Consider the following 23,683-nt stretch of genomic DNA (forward strand, 5'->3'; position numbering starts at 1 on the left):
AACTTGTATGTAAGGCCACAATAATATGGATTAGGAAGAGCACCCATGGTTTCAATGGTAAACATCACATGTTGACTATAGTGTAGCTTTACCACATCTACCAGAAAATTTTTAAAATCTTGATTGAGGCCCTGCCTGTGTAGTCCTGAATGCCTATAAATACAATTGTAGCAAGCACACGTCAAATGAACCAGTTAAAGGCATATGTAAAAACCTATTCATACTTGAGCTTAATTACCTATAAATTGTAGTGAACATTTCTGTGCTACTCGGGTGACCGCCAGTTGGTTAGACTTATTGCAAGTACCCTGCCATCATCTTGTGTGTGTTTACTGTAACACCCTAAGTTGCTAGGGGTATGCCCAGATGTGGTTTCTTGTTTACCGTGCCACAGGGAATCAAGCTGCATCCAAATGAAGAGCCCCAATCAGGGCAAAATGGGTCTTGGGTTGCTTGTGTTTCAGTTCAGAAAGGACTTGACTTGGCAGATCGGGCTGGTCTGGTTTAACTGGGGAAGGGTCAAGGCAGATTTGCATATGGCTGGGTCTAAACTGATTTGGCTTGGCGTGCAAAAGAACAATGGTTTGGAATTGTACCCAAGTGATTACCAGTGGTTAGACTTATTTGAAAGCATTCCTCCCATCAACTTTTTTGTATTTGATTCCTCACACTAGGACAACGTGCATTGGTGGTATTCTAGATCCCCTCTCATCTCCCTCTAGTAAAAATATTTTGTTCACCAAAAACTATTCACATCCTCGCCTTCACTTCATGAACATTTATTAACTGAAATTAGTTTGTGTGTTTGATAGTTTGAAACAGTTTGCAGAACATTACATTACTGTAGCAAAGGGCACCTGAGCAAATCTTTAATGTGAGCAAAAACACCCTTTGTAAATCTAGCCCTTTTTATTGAACACTATCCTGGAATTTATGTTGTAGCTTAAGTGTTCATCCTTTGAGAAGATGGGCGGATGGGTGAATTGTTGATCTCCCAAACTACTGATCTTTGAGTGCTCAATCACATGTGTCATTATGAGGGATGGCAGTAAACATTTATATGAGCCGTAAGCCCTGCAAGGGAAAACGAGCATTGGCAATACCAATAGGACTGGCTTTTAAGGTATGTTGTATGGTAATATGACGCATTACAAGTAAATAGCATGGGAATCTGTATGCATTTGTGTAGAAGCAAAGTACTCTAGAATACATTGGAGTCACTTAAAAGGTCAGGTGACAGTTGTACAGTCAAGCCAGACCTAAAATTCCTTGTAGGTTAATGACTGCCCTTCTCCTATCTGTGCTGGCGCCAGACAACATAAATTATATTGTTATCTTAGCACCTTAATGGCATTGAATTGTTGTGTGTGCCCCTAAAGGTTCAGGATTAGGCAGCCGAATAAATGAAATAATCACAGTTGGTGGAGAGCAAACCCTTTTTTTGTGTGTAAGTGTGCAACTTCTGCCAAATCAAAACATGTACTCCTGGCTCCAAAAATGTGGGCAGAGCAAACGTCCCTCTCTGGTGATGATCACATATTTGTCTTGCGACAGCTGCGCTGTCAAGCCAAACTATAAAGACAGGCCCTCTCAGAGCATTTCACCATTTCTAAGCACAATGGGGGAAGGTAGGTCACCGCAAGATATTGGAGCTTCTGTTTGCTTATTTCTTCTGGGAGGGCAAGTCTTCTGTGGGGCGGTACAATGAAAAAGTGATAACTCCCTGGGGCACTTCCACGTAATCCTTTGTTTAAGCAGTGGTCTTCTTACTATGTTCATATGGATACAGTAACAGACTGTATTGTGCACACTCCTATTCTCTGTACAGCATAGTAAACATCCTACTATTCTGTATAGTATGAGATAGTAGCTGGTTTCTGTTGATTAATAGTAGGGAACACCATAAGAGCAAAAGCATTCGTTTTTATTAACCCCTTCCATGCTGATGACGGCCCCCGTCCGTCATGCATCACGGTGGGCGTGTCCCACCCACTCTTTAAAACGGCCGCACAGCGCAAAAATTCGCCGCGCATGCAAGGGGTTAAGCTGAGTTACCATGCAGTGGGCTGTCCTCCCAAAATTTATTTTACAACAAAGAAAGATTGGAGTGTGTGATATATTTTCATCCGTCATATTGCGTTACTTGTTTTCCTTTCAGAACGTTACATACTGTAAAAATGAAAAAACATTAAAAAATAAAACAGAGAAACTGCAGAAGCTTGAAGAGGCAGGCATGATCAAAACCAACAGGTTTGACGCTCAAACTCAAGTGCTGACTAAAGGAATATGAAATTCAAGACAATTGAAACAAAACATGGCTTTGTGTAGTCAGTGCCAGGATGAAATAAACAATTAATTATGTGATGACAAAGCGTACTTTTCTCATGTAGAATAGCTTGTCATGTTCCAATAAAGGAAGAAGGATACATCCAAGCATTCAATAGAAAGGTTACAACACTAAAATGCTCCTATGGGCTGATCCAAGATATGATTGAGTCAATGGCTGAAGGTACCTGAGCGACAGAAGTCAATGACTGAAGAAAGCAAAGCCAAAGTCCCTTAGAGTATGTATCTGTAAAACACAATGTGTTAATCATAAATGACAAGTGTCGTCACACGTCAAACCTGACAACATAAATTCTACATTTGAGCGGGCTCCTGGGTTTTCTTGCAAGACATGTAATGGCATGAAGCAGAGCAATTTGGCATATAAATATTCACAAATGTCCCCACGTGCACCAACAAATACTTGCAGGTTAGTCTTAAGATATAGTGCAGATACTTGCGTCCAAGCATGCGATTATGCAACTGAGTAAAGTTTCAGGAATTGCACGTGAAAATAAAAGAACCTGAGTGAGCATTTTTTAAGAAAGATCTCTTGCAGAGTTGGATTGGGATCAAAAATAGGCCCGGGCACCCTAAAAAAGGGGACCACATTTGCAGATTTCGCCTTTTAACAAAACACTGCTTTAGTGTTTTAAGTATTATTAAAAGGGTGAGTTTTTCTCTAAAACAGGCATGTTTTCTTAACTTCAATGAGATAAAAAAAAAATGCAAATGTTGTCAGGACTCTTTGTGCACATATTAGTTCACAATGGTGAACCACACCTGAATATAAGTGAGTCCACTTCTTCTTAGGCCCCCTGCTCCTGCTCTCTCTACATACATTAATGGGCTGACCCAGCGGGAGACTGGGAATGACACCTCCGCTACCTTGGTAAAAGGGAGGTAATAGCGGCCCATCTGCCTCCGGAAAAGTGGGTCAGGCCCCCAATGGGCAGCTGGCAGCATCTGAACAGCACAGACACAGCCTACATTGTTCACCATGCTGCGCAGAAAAGCGTCTCACAGCTGCACCTCCGATACCGGCCCATGGCCCAAGTGCCCGCCTTACCAATCTGACCCTGGCTACAGACATTTACTTCAAAGTGCATGACAAACGTGTTAGATCTTGCTCTTGGGTAGATTTTTGAACGACTGATTTACCATCTTTTTAAAACTTTTCTGTTTGCTAAACATTGGCTCATTCAAACCACTCAATCTGCCCTTTCTTCGAGCACATTATGAGTGGCTAAGGAAGATGCACTACAATCAGCATAATACATGTGGCCTAATTAGGAGAGAGAACTTGCACACAAGGACGCACATCCTCCTCTGATTGAACTTTCAAATATGCAACCTTCGATTATTGATTATTCATCTTAAACAATCACGTACAGTTTGTAGATAGAACACAGTGAAAAGTGTCTAGTATTCTTGCATCAGCATGCAACCCTTATTAACTTTTCAGAGCAAAGGTCGGTGAAACGATCTTACATGCCTTTATGCAGATTAGTGCCTTATTGCCCCTGACAGAAATGCCCACAAGCAATTTGTTTTATGAAATGAAGGTCCTTTGAGACCCCTTGAAAGGAGATTGGCACCAGCAACAGTATGCACTTGGAACACCCCCATAAAAGGCGTGTTATTCGCCTACCAGCATTTAGTAGTCTGCAAGCTCATACCAATCTGGAGTGTTAGGTGAGGCCCAGCGATTCTTTCCACTTCACTATGTTTATTATACTTTCTGGATTAGGCATAAATGTTTAGCAGAAGAAAGCTCCAAAAATGGGATCACGTAGCAAAGAAAATGTACCCATTTTCGCTGCCTGCTGATGTTTAATCAAATCTCTTTGCCCTAGGGCCCTTCTAAACACAAGTAAATCCTGTTGGGTTTGAGCAAACGATATTAAGATGGTCTGCTGGAGGAGTGCATCTGACTATATTAGAGGAAATGCTTTGAAAAGTGATCACCTGGCAAGTGCACTACAATTCACAGAAAACACCCCTTGTAAGAGCACATTTTACACTTTGATTAAACATCCCTATAGCCGATAACAAAGGCTATCGTTTATTGTATCTGTTTTGTTTTTCGAAGACTGAACTGTGCTCTTCATGGAAGGTAAATGACAGTTCTAAATCGAAGCACCTTAGAAGTAATTTATGTAGCTCAAAAGATCATACAACTTTTGTGGGCAAGTATGTTTCATATCTTTACTGAGACAGTGTTAACCTTTCTATATGTGGTGCTACTCGCTCCACCGCGCATAATTTAAGGGCACTGTTTGCGGTCATGCATCTTTTAAAACCCGAACTGCCGGCGGTTGCGGTTCTTTTAGACACCACAAAGGCGTTCGATTCTATTGCCTGGACTTATATGTTTACTGTGTTGCATCGAATGGGGGTGCCCTTTTTTTTCACCAGTTGGATAAAATTACTGTACACTGATCCGGTGGCCCGGGTGCGTATTAATGGGCACACATCAGAGGCGTTTTCAATTAAGCGGGGTACCTGGCAAGGCTGTCCGCTGTTGCCCTTGATATTTGCGGTCGTGCTGTAGCCACTTGCGTGTGTGCTGCGGCAGAGGCATGCTGGCTCGGCATTGAGATTTTACCAAAGACCATTAGCAGTGTCCATGTATGCCGATGACATGGTCCTGTATGTGAGGGAACCCGTACAGTATCTATAGCAGGTTATTTGGGAATATATCTGCTTCAAGTGGTATTCGGGGTTAGCCATCAATTGGAACAAGTCTATAATATTCTCTCTCACACAATGTACTGAGCAGTTTGTATTAAATTACCCCCTGGAGTGGGCCACTGATCCTGTAAAGTATCTTGGGGTATGGATACACAGGGATCCGCAGGAAGTCATCAGGGCGAATTATGGTACGGCAATATCTAAGCTCGAAGATCAGGTGGCTCGGTGGATTCGCCTACCACTAACATTCGCTGATAGGGTTGCCTTAATCAAAATGGTGGTGCTACCAATATTTCTGTATCTGTTTGTCAATGTACCTATCACTTTAGCGCAGCACTTTTTTACTACGCTACGCTCCTTGTTAATCACTCTCGCATGGGGGGGGCAAGAAGTTTCGAGTTAGCTGGGAGACTGTAACAAAGCCTTACGCGATGGGTGGATTCTCGGTACCAGATATGCACTTATATTATTTATGTGCACAGGCACAGTTTGCCTGTTATTGGCAGAATGCACCGTCGTTCACGCCGCACGTGGCAGTTGAAGCCGGCGCTGTTCATCCCTTACTCTTGTAGGCAATGATTGTAAATCCCTATTCGGTGTTCCAGCGAGATGAGGTGGACACGGTAAAATGTACAGCTCGGGCTTGGGATGAGCTGGGAAAGCGGGTGCAGCATATTCCACTGTACGCTCCTGCTATGCCTTTGCTTCATCAAGCTGCGCTATCTGTGACAGGGGAAGCAGGTGCCCTTAAGGTCCTGCATGCTGCTGGGGTACATACCATGGGTGATGCCTTCCCGGGTGGGACATTTATCTCCTTGAAGGAATTTCTGAAGGATGGGGCGAGAGAGGCTATGTCCACATTCATATACACTAGGCTTCGGTCTGCCATGTGTAGTTTATACCCATGCTTTCCTGAAGAACCCTCAGTGTTGGGTGCTTTGCAGCTAATCTATACTTCACAAAACAAGACTAAATTAGTTTCACGTCTATACCACGCCTCGCAGCTGGATGAAGGTGTGCGCCGACTGACTCCAGGATCAAATGGGATGCATGTCTGTCACAGCCGCTAGCGGATGAGGAATGGGAAGAAAGCTGCAGAATGACTGGGAGTTTCGGAGTTAATGGGAACTTTAAACTCATTCATTATAAGTATATATTAATCAGATGTACTATACACCAGTCCAATTGTATAAATATGGTCTAAGGGAATCGAATTGTTGTAAAAGGTGCGGCGTGGACACCGCAGATTTTATACATCTAGCCGGGCCTGTCCAAAAGTGTTTGCTTTCTGGGATGAAGTGGTAACAGCATTAACTGAAATGGTGGGTGTACCAATCGTAAGAGATGTGAAGTTATGTTTATTGGGTAATGTTTCTAACCTTCCATCAGGTGCTCTTAAATTGGTGGCGTTATCTCTGCAGCTGGCTAAACGTAGAGTCGATATCCACTGGGATGGTAGACCGGCGCCTTTGATGAAGCAATGGTTACATGATCTTGCTTATTGCCGTGATCAACTCACTTGTTATGCAGAAGAGCTGCCAAGTACATCAAGACCCCAGGATGTATGGGGTCCGTATACTGCATATATGTTAACCCACTCTGTGGACGCTTGAGCATTAATTGTATGGACGACTTGCTAAGAATGAACTGCCTTAACTCCATGATTACTTGCCCTTTTTAACTGATCTATGTATTGTTTCTTTTCAGCCACTACTGTAATGTATGCGATAATGATTGTATGTATAAGGGACAGCTGCACTCTGTGTATGTTTGAAAATTTATTTTAAAAAAAAACCTTTCTATTTGTAGTGTGCGTTAGCATGCTGCCTCTTTGAGAGCGGAGTCTACGGCCTGTGTAACTGTGACTTGAAGAAGAGGCAGGACTCACCAATTTAGCAGCTGATCGGCCCAAGTTAAAGCAGCAAGTTGTGCAGAGTTGGAAGAGTTGGGGTGGTTCTAAAGAGTGGTAATTCTCTAAATGAGGATACAATTCCCTGGCCAGAACCACCATCTAAATCTAGTTTTTGTGGAATGCTGAGGGCACAGGAGCTCAGATGCATTTTATAATTGTACCAGAAATTATTTAGTTCAGAGCCACTAGGAAGAACATTTTGGATCTTGACTTAAGCTAGGTCCAAGGAAGTATGAATAAAAATGCTACATGGAGCCAACTTTTTCAAATTAAAGTACTGAATCAGTACAATCACTTTCATAATCTTGTGTTCCTACGTATTAGTAAAATGCAGTGTCACCACATGTGTTAATACTTTTACACGACTATGTAATTTACCTTGTGTGAAATAAGTAAATCCAACTTGATTGCTTTAAATATCAGGTTCAGCCCTCCCCTGCAAATAGCATTTATCCTAGACAAAAACTCCCTAAGTACTTTTCCCACAGTGCTATAAAATAAATGGACCCGATCTAATGTATGAAAAAATACCCTGACAATTACATTTTTAGAAGTGCGAAACTACAGCCCACAATATCACCTAGTTGGATTACAAGTATCCCCACAATGGCTCATGGTTGCTATAATACCCCTATAATACCCCTATTTAGAGCATAACCACAGCATGAGCATTCAACATCAGTCTACAGAGGTTCTTCAAAGTACAAAAGGTTATTCACAGAACTGGCGCGCAAGGTGAGTTCATCGGGTATTTCAGATGTAACTGTGTCTCCAAACATTTGAATGACGCCAGTCCTTTAGTAGGCCACCTTCCTGTATGCGTGGCGCAGCTTTGTACCAACCATCTACAAAGGTATATTCTTACTGTGGATTACTATGGTATAGCAGCTATTCCATAATGCCTGTGTGGTGTGTTAATTGGATCCAGGCTCCCTTTTCAGCAGAACAGGACAGAAGATGTGGGGATATCAATCAGACCATATCTTTTGTGTAGTCATGTGGTAATAGTGGCCATATCTTTGGGTTCAGTTGTTGGCTTGAGGGTTTCACATCTTAAGCCAGAGGATATCCACCTGAACATGACTTGATCCAGGAAGTGTGAAGACAAACAGTTATTCCTGCCTAATTGTAAGTTATGTGAATCTAAACCAGCCACAATGGCCTCAGCATGGGAATTATGGTGAAACATGCTGGGAATATGAGGCATAAGCTCTTTTTAAGTTTGAAAAGCTTTATTAAGTAGATTGGTACAATGTAAAACATCAGTACAACAGCAAAAAATAAGAAGGAGATAAGTAAAAAAAAATGATGGAAAATACTGCGCATATAAAACCAAAGCCCCAGAAGGGGATAATCAATATACAAATGAAAAAAATGCTTTTATAACTTTTCATTTTGGGGGAAAGAAAGAAGGAGAGAAGGAGAAAGAAAGGAAAGAGGGGAAAAGAAAAGAAACAGCAATAGATAGAATAATAGTAAACATAATGCAGGAAATATAATGAAAAGAGAAAAAAAACCGGTAAGTAATAATAAGTGATCATGAGGCACATCTAGATAAAAATTCTGTTAAAGGGGACCATAGTAAATCACATTTAATCAACAAAGGGATGGATGAAGCACATGCACGATCTAGTCTGTGATGATGACAGAGTAAATTCCACCAAGCATTATAAACAACATTTTCGGTATCTTTCCAATTAGTTGTGATAATTTGAAAGGCAAGAGCAATGCAAAGGTCAATGAATTTACGAGTGTGTGATGGGACATCCCAAACTGTAGCCAATCCACCCAAAAAAACAGAAGAAATATCAAAAGGAACATTAGTAGATAAGATTTTGTTAAGCGTGGACCAAACATGAGACCACATAAGTTGAACTCTAGGACATAGAAAAAACATGTGTATCAAATCACTCGTAATGAAAGAACATGACCAACACTTCCTAGCATCTAAAAGTTTAAATTTAAATAGGTCACAAGGGGTATAAAAAAAGTCTATTGTAAAAAAAAGTAGAGGGTCTGCGTGGTGCTAGCAGAACGGGAAGCTGAATGGAGTTTGGACCAAATGGAATCCCAGGTGAGCACGGAGAAGGTATGAGTTAGGTCCAATTCCCAAATAAGTTCAAGTTTAGTTTTGGGTCTGTCACCAGATGAGGAAGAAAGTAGTTTGTAAATGGCAGAGGCTTTAAGGGGGATATGAAAAGTAGGTGGAGAGGCAAGGAGAGGGGGGAGGAAGAAGAAGGGATGTTCTGTAGGATAATAGAGGATAGAGTAGGGAGAAGTTCGTGAAAGTGTGCAGAGTGTTTGTTGGAAATACCAAATGAGTCACGGAGATCCTGAAAGGTTAGTAAGGAATTATTGGAAAGGAGATGCCTATAAGTGATAATACCTTTATCGATCCACTCCTTCCAAAAAAGAGCTCGATTACGTAGTTTAAGAGATTTATTGTACCATAATGGAGTATCCAAGTGAAGAGTAGAGGGTAAGGAAAATGAACGGAAAAGGGCAAGGGTCAAAGCTTTGGAATGCTTGAAAATAGGTGAGGCCAACTTTGGGGGTGGCTGGGTGAGGTTAGAAGCAGTAAGGAAAGAGAAAGGGAGAAGTTGAGCCGATTCCAGAGAGCTCCAAGCTGTTGTAGGTGGGGAGGATGAGTCGAGAGGAAAAGGCCAAATTTGCTTGAGAGAGAAAGAGGAGTGAAAGCGTGAAATGTTAGGGAAGTTAACACCGCCGAGATGTTTAGGTTGTTGGAGACGGAGCAGAGAGACTCTAGCCTTACGCTTATTCCACAGGAATTTGGAAAAAAGACTGTTGATGGACTTAAAGAAGAAATGGGGGAGGGAAATAGGAAGCATAGGGAGACAAAAGTTCACAATGGGAAGGAGCACCATTTTAATGGTAGAAAGACGACCCCACCAAGAGAGGAAAAGGGGAGACCAACGTTCTACGAGGAAAGAACGTTTTTTAAGGATGTCAGAGTGGTTAATTCTGATAGTCTCTCTAATGGTGTTGGCGTATAAAACACCAAGACATTTGATATAGCTAGAATTCCATTGAAAACCTGAGCCATGGAACAAATGAGGAAGACAAAATGCATTAAGTGGGAGTACTTCTGTTTTATCGATATTTAATTTGTAGCCAGAGACAGAGGAATAATCATGTAATAAAGAAAAGAAAGCAGGAAGGGCAACAGTAGGGTTGGATATATAAAGCAAAATGTCATCAGCATAAGCAGTGAATTTAATTTCCACATCCTTGTAGATAAAATCAGAGTAAGAAGGGGATTGACGAATTTTCTCAAGGAAAGGTTCTAGCGCCAAAATAAAAAGGAGAGGGGATAGTGGACAGCCTTGCCTGGTTCCTCTATGAAGGGGAAAATAAGCGGATTGCATACCATTAATCCAGATGGAAGTAGAGGGAGCAGAATAAAGTAATTAGACAAATTTAAGGAACGTGGGGCTAAAACCATGCCATCGCAGAGCTCCGAACATAAAATCCCAGTTAACACGGTCAAATGCCTTCTCAGCATCTAGAGTAATAGCCGCTATTGGGTTGTCAATTTTAGCAGAGAGATGAATAATGTTGAGAAGGGTCCTCGAATTGTCAGTGATAGACCTGCCTTTAACAAATCCAGATTGGTGGATATTGACCAAATCAGGAATAATAAAATTAATACGTAAGGCCAAGAGTTTCGCATATATTTTACAGTCAGTATAAATCAGGGAGATGGGTCTATAAGAAATCCTCCATGAAGTGTGTGAAGTGCTCAGTGGAAGTGGGATCAAGTAAAAGGGAGTTGTTGAAGCGCCATCGGTGGGATTGAGGTGTGGGAGAAGGATAATCCATATCTAAAATAACAGGGGCGTGATCTGAGATGAGGATAGAACCTATTTCTGAGTTGGTCATGAATTGGAAAGTGTGATGGGAAAGAAAAATATAATCAATACAGGAAAGGAAAGCATGCACGGGAGGAAAAAAAGGAATATTCCAGAGAATCAGGGTGCGATATTCTCCATGAATCTATGAGGCCTCTGGAGGAGATGGATCTATGGAAGGATTTTTGCATTTTGTTGGGACTATAACGGGCTTGTGACTTGCGGTCCAAAAAAGGGTCCATCAATTGATTACAATCCCCCCCAACAATCATATCCTCATTAGCATTCGAGGAGAGAAGGGAAGAAAAATCATTTCAAAAGGAAGGATCAATACCATTCGGACCATAAACATTGCAAAGAGAAAGATGGACATCATTAACAATGCAATCAAGGAGCAACCACCTACCATTAGTATCAGCAGTTTCTTTTTGTATTTGAACAGACAGAGCTTTGTGAAATAGGATAACAACACCATTTTTACGATTAACAGCCGGAGAACAAAAAACATCCCCAACTCATTGTCTACGTAACATTGACAACTCCTGTGTAGAGAGATGCGTTTCTTGTAGAAAGGCAATTTGACATTGTAAACGAGCAAGGTGAGACAAAACACGTTGTTTCTTAATAGGGTTGCGAAGACCCTTAACATTCCAAGAAATGAGTCGGAAACCTTTCATAAGAGGAGAGTAGAGGAGGAAGAAAATGAGAAAATATTGCAGGTAGGAAGAAAGAAGATATAGAAAAAGAAAAGGGAAAAAGGAAGTTGGTAGCAAGCAAGATGAGGTAAAAAGAGGAGCAAAGGAAGTAGCAAAAATACTGGAAGAGAGAGATCAAAGAGAAACGAAGCAAAGCCATCATAATACGGTGCAAAGGGAGAGAGAGTGTAAATGTGAAGAAAAGAGTAATACAACAAAAAACCTAGTAGAACAGTGCCGAAGAAGAGGAGGAAAGAGTAAGAGGGAAAAGGTGAGTGAAGTAGAAAATGCTGAGGTGAGCAGGAAAGAAAGAGGTAAAGGAAGAAGGGGAAGCAAGTAGAAGGAAGAAGGGAGCCAAAAGCAACCCTAAGGAAGACAGCAATAAGAAGGATGGCAAGAAGAACCAAGCCGGTTCTAGCCATACAGAACATGTAACAAAAAAACAATGAAGTGAGAGCGGGAGCAGCGATAAAAGACGACCATACAAGAGGGAAGAAAGTCGAGAGCACAGTCCGAGGAACAAAAGAAAGACAAGAGGAGAAAGGGAAAATACAAAGAGAACCTGGGACCGAGCACGACCTAAGAACAAATGAAGGAGACTTACCGAACAAGTATGCAGGGAAATCAGCGTACTGGGATGACGGAAACGAATGATAAAACAATACAATGGAGAGGAGGACAATCGAAACACCGGGAAACGAACCTAAGAAACAATGAAAACAAGAGAGTGAGGTAATAAGAAAAGAAGAAAGAAGTCATAACACTGTAGACAATAAAAGAAACACAGAGATGAAGAAATTAAAAACTAAGAGCCACATTGTTCCATGGAATCTTCTCTGTGGGAATGAATAAATCTGCGGAGATCAGCCGGATCCTCGAAGCTGTAAGACCGTTCCTTGTATGTAACCTTGAAGAAGCAATGATGAATCAGACCATATCTAGCGTTCATGGAACGAAGCGTAGGCCGCAGATCCAGGAATTCTTTTTTCGATGTGTCGCAGTCTGTTTAGAGACATCCTGAGAGAAAAAAAGTTTATGACCTGACCAAAACAATTGCTTGTGTTGTTTGGCAGAGTGTAGAATAGTCATGAGGTCAGAGTAGAGGAGAAAATAAACGATAATTCCTCGAGGATTTGAGGAAGTAGAGGAGTTTTTGGGACCAAGACGGTGCGCTCGTTGAATATTGACATCCACATGTTTTGGCAGGCCAACAATTGGTAAGACTTGTGTCTTCAAAAATAGGATGATGTCGGACTCTTCAGAATTCTCCGAAACACCATAAATACGTAGATTGTTACATCTGTTTCGATTTTCCAAGTCTTCAGACGTTCTCTTGAGGACTTGAACCTCCTTGGTGAGGCTATCCATTTTAGCGACAACATCTTGAGCGTCACTGATTTTTTGTTTAACATCAGTAAACCTTTTGTCAAGATTAGACCACTTGTCATCCAGTCTCTGCAGGGTAGCAGTAGTATACGCAATAAAGGGGTGGATTAGTCGAAGTTCTTCCATTAGGTCCTCCAGGGTGACAGGAGGTGGAGATTTGGAAGGAGATGGTGGATCCTTCTTGAGGCGTTTGCCCATAGTTGTGGAGTCCTTGCGTGAGGTAGGAGCAGCGTTGGGGGCTTTAATGTTATGCCCGTGCTCCATGATGATAAAGCCAGAGAAAGGAACAGCGTGAGACAAAGGATGAGCAGCGAAACGTGGTATGAGGGCTGCAAAATCCCAAAAAAGGCAATGAAATCATAAAACAGGGGAGCCTCCGCAATGATAATGTGCAACTGAGAGTCAACAGAGCGCAGAAAAGAAGTTATAATGGTCCCAGGGAATGCATAACACCAGCAGAACACTATCAAGGCGAATGTTGAGGTGAAAAGTGGAGGCGAAGGTCCGTCGACAAAGAGAAAGCAAAAACGTCACAAAATGCCTCAGTAAAGTTCAAATGACTGTAAAAATCGTTGCAATGTGGAAACAACAAGGCCATTGGGCAATAACAAGCAAGTAGGCACCATAAGAGGAGTTTTAGAAGAAAAAAGAAAAAAATACGATGAAGAAAAAAAACAAAATGTCAGCCGTTTCCGAGGTGAATGCATTTATGCAAATTTTAGCCTCAAAATGTCCAAAAAAGTGTACTGAAACATACCCATGTGCTGAGGGGCAGTTCCGACGCTAGAAACTGCCGTTTCTGCCGAGTAACGCTGTCTAGAAGTGGGTCCTTCATGATAAATGAGCCGCCAAAATCGCGGAGCTCAGGGGGGAGCGGCCATCTTGTTCGCCGCGTCGCGCGCCCTCAGGCATAAGCTCTAACTATCACTAAGCCTTACTAAGATTCTTACAATCGTATTGGCTACATCCTGGAAGGGGATCCCAAGGGAATCCTGGCCACCATATATGTAAGAGCTGTTCATAAACACCTTTTACTCTCATGAAGAAAAGGAGAGTCCAGTCGTGACAGAATGCACAGATTCATTTGTTTTGAGAAAGAAGGGGAAACAAGTATTTTTTCCAATCATAGCAACTTTACATGAGCAGTAAACTATAGTCGATCAATTACAGTTAATATCTTAAACCTTACATAACTGTGCCCCATATAGACCTTAATCGACGATGCCGTCAAAAAAAATCTTTTCACTAATTATAGCAGCCTCCTGCTTTGAATGTTGTAAATGATTTCCAGCAATGCTTTACACTATGGGAGTCAGGACAAATCTGTTGCTTAGAAGTTCATAAATGAGCAATTGTAATTGCTATCCTACACAGCCCACTAAAGAGACACGGAATATCTAATATGTCTAATCTAATATGATGTTAATACAATGTAGAATTGTGTAAGAGGGACCAGTTTCTCAGTAACTGAATCCAAAACCCTTTTAGAACTCTAAACCCGGCAAACATGCAAATCCCTGGCCTCTTCTAGCTGATATGTTTGGGAACTGAAGTAAATCTAATATTTCTACTGGAACAGCTTTGAAGTTGTGAAAAAATTTGAAATGCTGAAGCTTACAAATCTAAAAGCCTTTGTTAATGAATCGGACACTATGTCCCTCCAAATATCTTTACTCAAAAAAATCCAAAAATCTGATTGCTAAGCATTTTAATCTTGATCGCCCTTAATATTCCAGGAATAATGTAAATACGATTCCTATAGTGATGGCCGAAAGGCCGTACTTTGAAGATTCTATCGGCAATATCTTTTTCATATTGATAATCCCTAGAGTAATCTTAGTTTTGTAATCTCTAATTTGTGAATATCTTTTAAAAATGTATAAGTGGTAGATCTTGTGCTGTCTGTAATTCACCATACAAGTGGAGTGACCCGTTCTAATTGAGTTCACCGACAGTAGCTAGATTTTTTCAAGGCTATATACTACATTTTTAATACTGAAATAAATCTAGCAAAGATGATTTCCCTCATAGTGGATTTGCTTTTGTGCAAATTATCTGATGGTACCTATCCCAAACTACTGATCTTTGAGTATTCAACCCAATGTGTCAATATGAGAAAGGGGAAGGTACATTTAATTTTGTTTAGCTCTTCTGGGAAGGACAAACCAACCCCTTCAAGGGCATTTCAACATGTTTCAGCACCATGAGAGAAGGGAGGTCTGTTAAATTATTGGTGTTTTTTTATAGAGTGCTCTGTTGCAGGTGTGTGAGGCCAGCCCCGGAGGGCTTTCTTAAAAAAAAGCTTTTTCCAAAAGTCAAGAACAGAGGAGGTGCCTCTGGTGTGCTATGGAAGATCGTTACAGGCTTTAGGGGTCAGCTACAAGAGAAGAAGCCCCTTGCTCTGCTTTTTTGCATGCTTGGGGTGCGTGCTAGTTAGAGACTGGCAGATCGGAGGTGTCTGGATGGTTGGTGGTAGTGAACACAGCTCTTCGGGTAGGCAGGGTCAGGGTTGTGGAGGGCTTTGTAAGTGTGGATGAGGAGTTTAAAGTGTGCACGCGGGTGTGTAGGAGCAAGCAGAGTTCCCGAAGGTGTGGTGTGAGGTTGGGAGGTTGAGGATTAGTCTTGCTGCTGTGTTTTGGACAGTCTGCAATAATTTCTGCATACAGAGTGTTTCCATATCCTAGTCTGCTGGTGATGAGGACTTGGGAGATCATTTCCCTTGTGTTGTCTGGCAGCCAGTGGAAGATTTTCTTCAGCATCCTTAATGTGTTGAGGCAGGCCGTGACCATTGCATTGACTTTGGCATGTCCAATTTGTTATCTATGAGGATTCTGTGGTTTCTTGCTTGTGAGCAGGGCATGGGTCAAAGGTCTGTAGGTCAACAGGTGGTTTACATGTTGAGGCATGCTTCCTGAAGACTACCCCCTCAGGCTTGTCCAAGTTCTAGGTAAGGCAATTGTACTTCATCCGGGTAGCTCCTTCTCTTGTGCATTTGGTGAACTTGTTCCTGGTGTTGGGTGTTATGTTTCTTCAGGATGTTGCTGCTTCTGTTTTTATATTTCTTTTACTGGGCTGGGGCGAGCATGTCCTCTATTGAGCAGTAGAGCAAACTGGTGGACATGTAACAGGTCAATTGATATCTTCAAAAACTTACACCATGTCTGACTAATCCTCACATCGGTGTGGATTATTGTAAGAGAATAGTCTATATGTGAAATACTTGGTGTGTTCTCTCTGGACTAGGAGAGTTCATCAAGATTGCCCTTTTCTTACCGATAGCTGATCAAATATATATATGAGAATGTGGTAGCGCTCAGTTCACCTCAGAAAGTGCCAGTTTCATAAAACTGATAGCCTGTCCTGGTTTTTGATGCTCCACATTGTTATACAGGTAGCAGAATTGAATCAAGTATAATTTCAAACTTGCAAAAAAATGTGCATGAAAGAATGAGGTGCAAATGTGATTCACATTTTATACGTCTCTTCAATTGGAAAATATCTTTCCTCATGGAAAACCTTCTTCTTCTCAACTCCATTGAATATGCCCTCCACCCGTCCCATCCTAGAAATGTGTTTACTTCATTCTTTGAAGGAGGCACAGTTGTGCATATTTCAGGGAGGCGAAATATTATGTGCTATAATCTAATAGTTTCCAATGATCTATCTGATGGTCTCTCTAATAAGTGTTTGGTATATACTTGGACTAGAGGTATATGACACCTTAACATTTGAACATCCTGCTTATTTTTGGGAGAAGTAGGAAAAGCTCCATTTTATTGTTGCTTCTCTGCTAAGCTTATATTTTTAAGAACGTTAACAAGCAGAGTTAAGTTAAGGTGTCTTAGTCGGAGAGTAGGAGTTTGTTAGAGGGGCATGTTTCATGCCCTGTGGTTACATTACTGAAAGGTATTCCTTCATACTCCAAATGCATGAGAGGCTAGTATCAGCAAAGCAGCTCACATATTAACAATGTGAAAACGCTTTTGTTACAGAATGGGAAAGCGTGATAAATAAGTCATAGCTCTTACATATTATGCTGAATTCATTGTAATAAATAGGGAAAATCTAACACTGTTCTCAATTTATAGGAATATTCTGTCAAACTCTTCATTTTGATAGAAATTTAATTGTCAGTGGGCCGAGTTGTAAAATGAATAACACATAAGCTCTTTATCTCTGGAGTTTTGATAGGAACTGCTAAATGGCCTAGGCCAGGCTATTTCCGTCCCATCTTCCATTTAATAAAATCATCACATAGGATTTTAGCACACATAAATTGGGTGTCTTTGGCCTTAGCATAAACCTGGATCTCTCACAGCCCCAAGAGTGACAGTCTTTTGCTTCAAGTCAAGCTTCATTTAATTGGGAGAGTCTGTCAAAGAAGCTTTAAATTGAAGCTTTTGCTTGGCCTTTGTAAAGCAACTTGGCTTTCTGCACCGAGAGAAAAGGATTCACAAAGAGAGTTAAAATCTCTGCATGAGTGCAGTTTGAAAACCTCTACTGCTGGACAGGAAGTACCTAACTGGCCTATTAGTGCTGCTCTAGCCACTTTGCAAATCTGACTGTTCGCTAATAAGGAAAAAAAGGAGATCCCTCAGTGACAAGTGTTGCTTTGTCAATCTCATTAACATTTACAAACCAGATCTTGGCGAGTTTTGAGTAAATCTGCTAGTATGGTCAAGGGGAACATTCTCTTGTTTGAGTTCTGTGTTGAGCAATTCTATAAAGCACAAGAATTTTCATGGGCTGTTTTTATGTGGATCAGTTCTAGATGGCAGATTACGTATGGTTTGCAAAGCAGGCCATTCACCAGTTGCATCACTGTACAGGTGACTGAGCACATTGCCCTAACAGTAGCTGCCAGTATTGCGAGAAGGTCTCTTATACAATAAAAGACACGTCTGACGCTACAGTCCAATGGCAGTGTGCTCATCTCGATGAGGCGCAGCGCCATGCAGATGTTTTGCAATTTCAGCAATCAGTGAATTGGCTTTAAAATGTCCCCAAAAGTGAAAGAAAACTGTAATTTTAAGAGTGCCTGGCCTTACACCAGTAAAGGGAGAAAAAGCTGCAACTCAGTAACTAGAGCACTTGTTGAGACAGCCACAAAGGCTGCAGTTTGTCTTGAACCGGCTCTAAACGTATGTCCCAGCGCTTCTTCAGACCCATCTTGAACTTGACCCAGAACGGTTATGATCTTCATGGCACTCATGCAGTACTCACCTCAGAACTGTTATGATCAAGATGGCACTCATGCAGTACTCACCCCAGAATGGTGAGCTTCATGGCACTCATGCAGTACTCACCCCAGAACGGTTATGATCTTCATGGCACTCATGCAGTACTCACCCCAGAATGGTGAGCTTCATGGCACTTATGCAGTACTCACCCCAGAACGGTTATGATCTTCATGGCACTCATGCAGTACTCACCCCAGAAGGGTGAGCTTCATGACACTCATGCAGTACTCACCTCAGAACGGTTATGATCTTGATGGCACTCATGCAGTACTCACCCCAGAAGGGTGAGCTTCATGACACTCATGCAGTACTCACCTCAGAACGGTTATGATCTTGATGGCACTCATGCAGTACTCACCCCAGAAGGGTGAGCTTCATGGCACTCATGCAGTACTCACCCCAGAACTGTTATGATCTTCATGGCACCTAGGTGTTCAACTCACTAACCTGCTGAATGGAACCCGACAAAGAAGCTTGAAAATAAGAAACTCTTTTCCTGGATGATGACGTCTTTTAACCCTAATGACCTTGGGCATAAGTCTCCCTCAGGAGACCTTGGACACGCACTGCAGCAGTACTTGGTTTTTGAACTTCTGCAAAGTGATGTAGGGATTCTGCCAGTAAGAGAGCGGTTTGTTCAGCGGTGCAGAGTGGTCAAAGTGCCATGGCTATCATGAGAGGAACTGTTAGTACTGAATAACTAAAATATGTATTCTGGCAGACTGGCATAGGAAAATATTAGAGTTTATTTCAAGGTGGTCACAGAAAAGAGGAACTGTGCAAGTGTAGTTCACGCTTTTGAAAGTGGGCTTTGACGGTATAGAGGGGATTTTAAGGATTCACTGAGGTAGAATCAGGTTTGTGCCTTTGGGATACAGGGATATTCGTATCTACTTTTTACCCCCCAAAAAAGTTTTCGCGGTGATGAAGAGCGCAACAAACACCAATGGAGATATGAAAATGAAAAAAAATATATTACCGATGCTGGTCAATTCAAAATGCACTTTTTTCCTGGCTTGTTTTCATTTTGTCTCTGCACCTGCTTTAGCATTGCTCTTACTAAGGAGAAATAATTTATTTGGACTGTTAACTGGTTTTCTTCAGAGCCACGGTTAAATTTCGTTATAAAGAGGGGGACGGGGTGCTAACTTCCTGTACCAAGAACAGTACAGTTTTACATCGCTGAGCCCCGGAGGCCCTAAATTATGCAGTTCAGCCTGGTCCATTCCTCATAAAAGCCATAACCTTTTTTTTGCATGAGTTTTGTGTGGTCTTGATGTTTTCACTCTCCAGCCCTTAGTTAAGTTCACTGATGACTTTGAGAAACAACGTTATTTTTGAAGGACATCTTTATTGAAAATGGTCAATTCGACCTTTGGAATGTCCCAAAAAATTATTTTACAGCTCATCAAAGGCCGGCAGGTTGCCCTTATCCAAGATGAAGCTTTTGTAGTATTTGGCTAAAGTGAAAATGTTTCAAGTGAGGTTTTCCAGCTGCATGATTTTCACAATTTATCGTAAACAGAGATACGTGTTTCTCGTTCGCATTTGTGCTTCAAACGTGTTTTGCTTTTGAAGCACAATTACATAAACTGATTGCAATCTCCATCCTTTGTTTTATGTCCTATCGTTACATCCAGAGGTTAGGGATCAATGAAAACAGAAGATTCTATCTTGAGAGGAAGAATCTTGGACAGCAGTGTGATGGGATACGTCCTAGTTATTGGTTGTCTGGCTTGTTGATGATGTTGAGCAGCAGCTGCACATAATAATAAGGACTACAGTTGTGGTAACACTTGCCCCTTAATTTAAAAATGCACCTATACCTTTTCTAAATTGAGACAATAACAAAAATGTGTTTTCCCATGCTTAACTAAATTTCAAGCAAAGTCAGTAGTCCTGGAGTTGCAAGCTGGGTTGATGGTTCATTTATTGCAATCATATTCCACACAAATCTCTAAATATAATTTTAATAGAACAGTTTCCTTGCTGTTTTTGATCCTGTCTTTTGCTGCAGTACTTTCCTTATGCGACCGAAATGTATTTGTCCTGAGATAACATCATCATCTCTGTTGGACTAGATACACTGCTGGTCTTTATTTCTCATGTAATAGTAAATTGAAATGTACTTTTGAACCTGAGTTTACAAGTCTGATTTAATTAAATACTGCAATGTTTGTTCAGGGGATTAGGGCGTTTTAATGCTTATTTAGACTAATCGGTGCTCAGTTTGCGGTAGCAAATGTATATCTTATTCCTGTCACAGTTCTGGATTGTATTAAGGAAATGTGGTTGTTACTTTAGAAACTTAAACTAAGGATCATTCATGGGCTGTGACACACAACGACCCTATGTGTTTAATAATGTCTCTGTTTTTATATGCCTATATTTGAGTATCATTGTATGGCTGCCAGCCTATGGATCTATCAAAGGACCTGATTTTGAGATTCTAAGCAGATAGGTTGAATAGAGGTGAGCATTATAGGGAAGATGGAGGAAAAGGAGAGCAAGAGAAGAGTCATTGCATGGCTTGGCTCTAAGAGCCACAGCTCGAGGCAACAAGAAAAGGCAAATAGATTCTACCCTGTCTAGTCATTCTTTAGTATTCTCCCTCTTCTGCCTTTTACACACACTCCACACATTTACTGTGTCTCACCCTTTCTCTCGTTTTCTCTTACCCAGCCCCACTCTCTCTATTGTTTTATAACTGTGCCTCCCTATCTATCTCTCTTTCCTGAGCCTGCTCTCTCTTGCTATCTCTGTTTTTCTTTGTTTCTCTCACTCTCACTCTCTCTCCTCTCCTTTTTTCTAGTTTTACGTAGGGCGACCTCGACCCAAAATATTGGATTGCTTTTACATGAGCACCAGTTACATTACACAAGGTTACATTCAATTTGTGGGTTCAGGGTGATTTGGCAGAATAACTCGATGTTGAGCTAATGCCCGGTTCCTAGAGGTGGGGGAGCCACTGAAAGCTCGAGCCACACTCAAGCCTTCTGGCTCTAGCTCAGCTCAATGGTTTGTTGGAACCTCGAGCCCATAACGAGCTGAGCTTTGATGGTGCTCTGCCTGCTTTCCTCCCTTTGTACAGGATGTGGTCAGAGCTGCATACTGTGGAACTGGGGAACCAGGTTCGAATAACATCAGGTCAACAGCCTTTGATTCTGGGCAAATCACTTAATCGCCCCATGCCTATAAACAACTCATGTGATCTTGTGTGATGAAACTGATGTTCATATAAAGTGCACCCATACCTTCGGGTCGAGTTTAAGCTATTTTTGAAAAACTAAAGAAAAATGCACAAAGAGGTGAGAACAAGCAAGGCCTTAACATTATGGTAGACAGATGCCCATTTACTGTCATATTTGTACACAATGAAACCAGAAAACCTGCAGAAATCTTGGCTTTCCACTTAAATTGTGTGATCTTAGGCAAAACATTTATTTCAGCAAAGCATTTTTCTTCATTATCATGTATGAAAGCACTTTCAAATTTCTGAGTTCAGGCTGTTGTAAAAAACGACCACATTTAAGAAAGAATATATCACCGTAGTGCTATGATGTATCCTGTTAATGTCAAAGCTTCTACATCTTAAATAAATACACTTTATTTTTTATTTTGGAGAGACTTTATAATATTTTACGTGGTTGATTGTGATTTAGATAGCAAAAATGTTCATGGCTCGGTGCGGGCTTGAAGTTTTGCCTGCCCTCCTCCATTGGTTCCCCATTTTCAAAGTCAGCAGCTCGGGCTGTAATGCCACATCCTAATCTCCGTCTCTCTTGACTCTGTATTCTTTCTCACTCTCGCCATCAATAACAAATGAATAGCATCCCAGAGACCTGCATTTTCACAGACAATGTATGTGTGGTGTCTGCAGACTTAGTTACAGAAACACCAGGAAGGTCGTGTCTAATACAGGCGAAGCATTGCAGGTCCTTTATTGTTGCATTCTGTGTTCAACACGGTCTTCTAAGTGTTTCAAGAAACTGGCAGTCCTGGTGGTCCCCATGGGTGCAGGAGAGAATTGACTGTCATCTGCTAAGGGCTTTTGGCATTTACATTATCCCAACAGTGAAAGTACAAAAAGCCTGCACACTGCCTTTACTGCTCCCAACTTGGAGAATAATGGAGAGCACGTGAGTAGGCAGTCGTAGGACTGATGTTACAGGAAAGCATGGCTCGCTTTTGGTCACAAAGTTCTAGAGAACCTCACGCTGAGCCATAGCTGTGCATCTCTAATGGTAAACCTGCCACATAGGGGGATTACTGCTTGCTGTTCCACCAGCACCATATAACAAAATGGTTGTAATGAACCTGCTGACGTAGACCCGTAATCAGGGGCGTAACACAGGCCCCTGCAGCCCCCCCCCGGTGCGGGGAGCCCTCACCCTCCAGAGGGCCCCCGTCAGCACCGCACTTCTGCTGGGGAGCTCTAGATTGAGTCCGGAGGGGGCCCCTTCACTTACCCTGCAGGGGGGCCCCCTCAAGGTTTGTTACGCCACTGCCCGTAATCTCTATCTCTCTTTGTCTATATGATGATCTGTCAGTCAATCCTTATGGCCAATGTCTCTCTGGTGGCCTGTCTTCAAATAAATCATGTTGCGACAAGAACTTTGAATATCAAATACGAACAACTCAGTAAGGTAGCTAGCAAACGTTGACATTGCGTTACGGTTGATTGATATCTGATACGAGCTATCCTGCTCCTTCAATATCACTATTCAGTGAGATTGGAACCCTATTTTTGATGTGTACTTGAGGTGTGTTGTGTGCACGTTTCTCCTACTAATTCCTTTGCATCTGGTCAGTTCTCACTAGATCAGTCCCGAAATAGCTGGGCATTAATAATATCATTGTTCGTTTTGGGTCCATGTGGGCCGCCCGAACTTTGGAAAGTTCTTTAGAGTGCCCCAATGTTGTTAGTTGGTGCTTGATATGAGTAATTCCCCAAGTAAAGGCAATCACTCTCAAACATGTCCAGATGGTTCATTGCACTTGTTAATGTGGAAGGGAAACCATTGTGTTTTGCTTGTTGATGTTCTTAAAAAGTCACACATCTTGGTGCGGTGTCCTGCAGCTTCCTTTGAAGCAACCTTTCACCATTCAAAGTTGTAAAGAGTTGACCTGTCCATGAAAAAGGCAAAGGCTGATTTGTTTCGAGGTTTTGAATCTTTAGATTGTTTGTCCTGTGAAATGTGGGACCCTCTCTAACCCGCTTTAGCCTTCTCCCTTTTCCGCCGGTCAGCCTGCAGGCAGCTGTTTGATGCGTGTCACATCTTCTCAGGGCCATGATCACATTAAGATTAGCAGGGCTGGCTTAAGAGTTACAAACACTTGTTTGCATATGCAGCGGTGCACACTTGAGCCCTGAGGATTGGGCACAGAGTCCTGCCACGAGAATAACAGGTGGAACCATGTTACAGTGCATGCTACACTTCTAAAAATCTGTGGGAAGAAAAAGTGATCACATATGAAGCTGATGACTCCAACATGTCAAGGAACATGATACATAGAGCAGCAATTCCTCTTTCCACGGGTCCCTGCCAGCACAATGGGTTC

At 41.8% G+C, this 23,683-nt stretch overlaps 1 protein-coding gene across 1 annotated transcript in view; it reads left to right on the plus strand.

The window, feature by feature from the left end:
* The window catches only part of PDE3A (phosphodiesterase 3A), a 1,456,379-nt gene that overhangs the window by 483,979 nt on the left and 948,717 nt on the right, over positions 1–23,683 (plus strand). The gene's annotated exons all lie outside the window — the stretch shown is intronic.

Source organism: Lissotriton helveticus, chromosome 1_1 (assembly GCF_964261635.1).
Source record: "Lissotriton helveticus chromosome 1_1, aLisHel1.1, whole genome shotgun sequence".
Taxonomy (NCBI): Eukaryota; Metazoa; Chordata; class Amphibia; order Caudata; family Salamandridae; genus Lissotriton; species Lissotriton helveticus.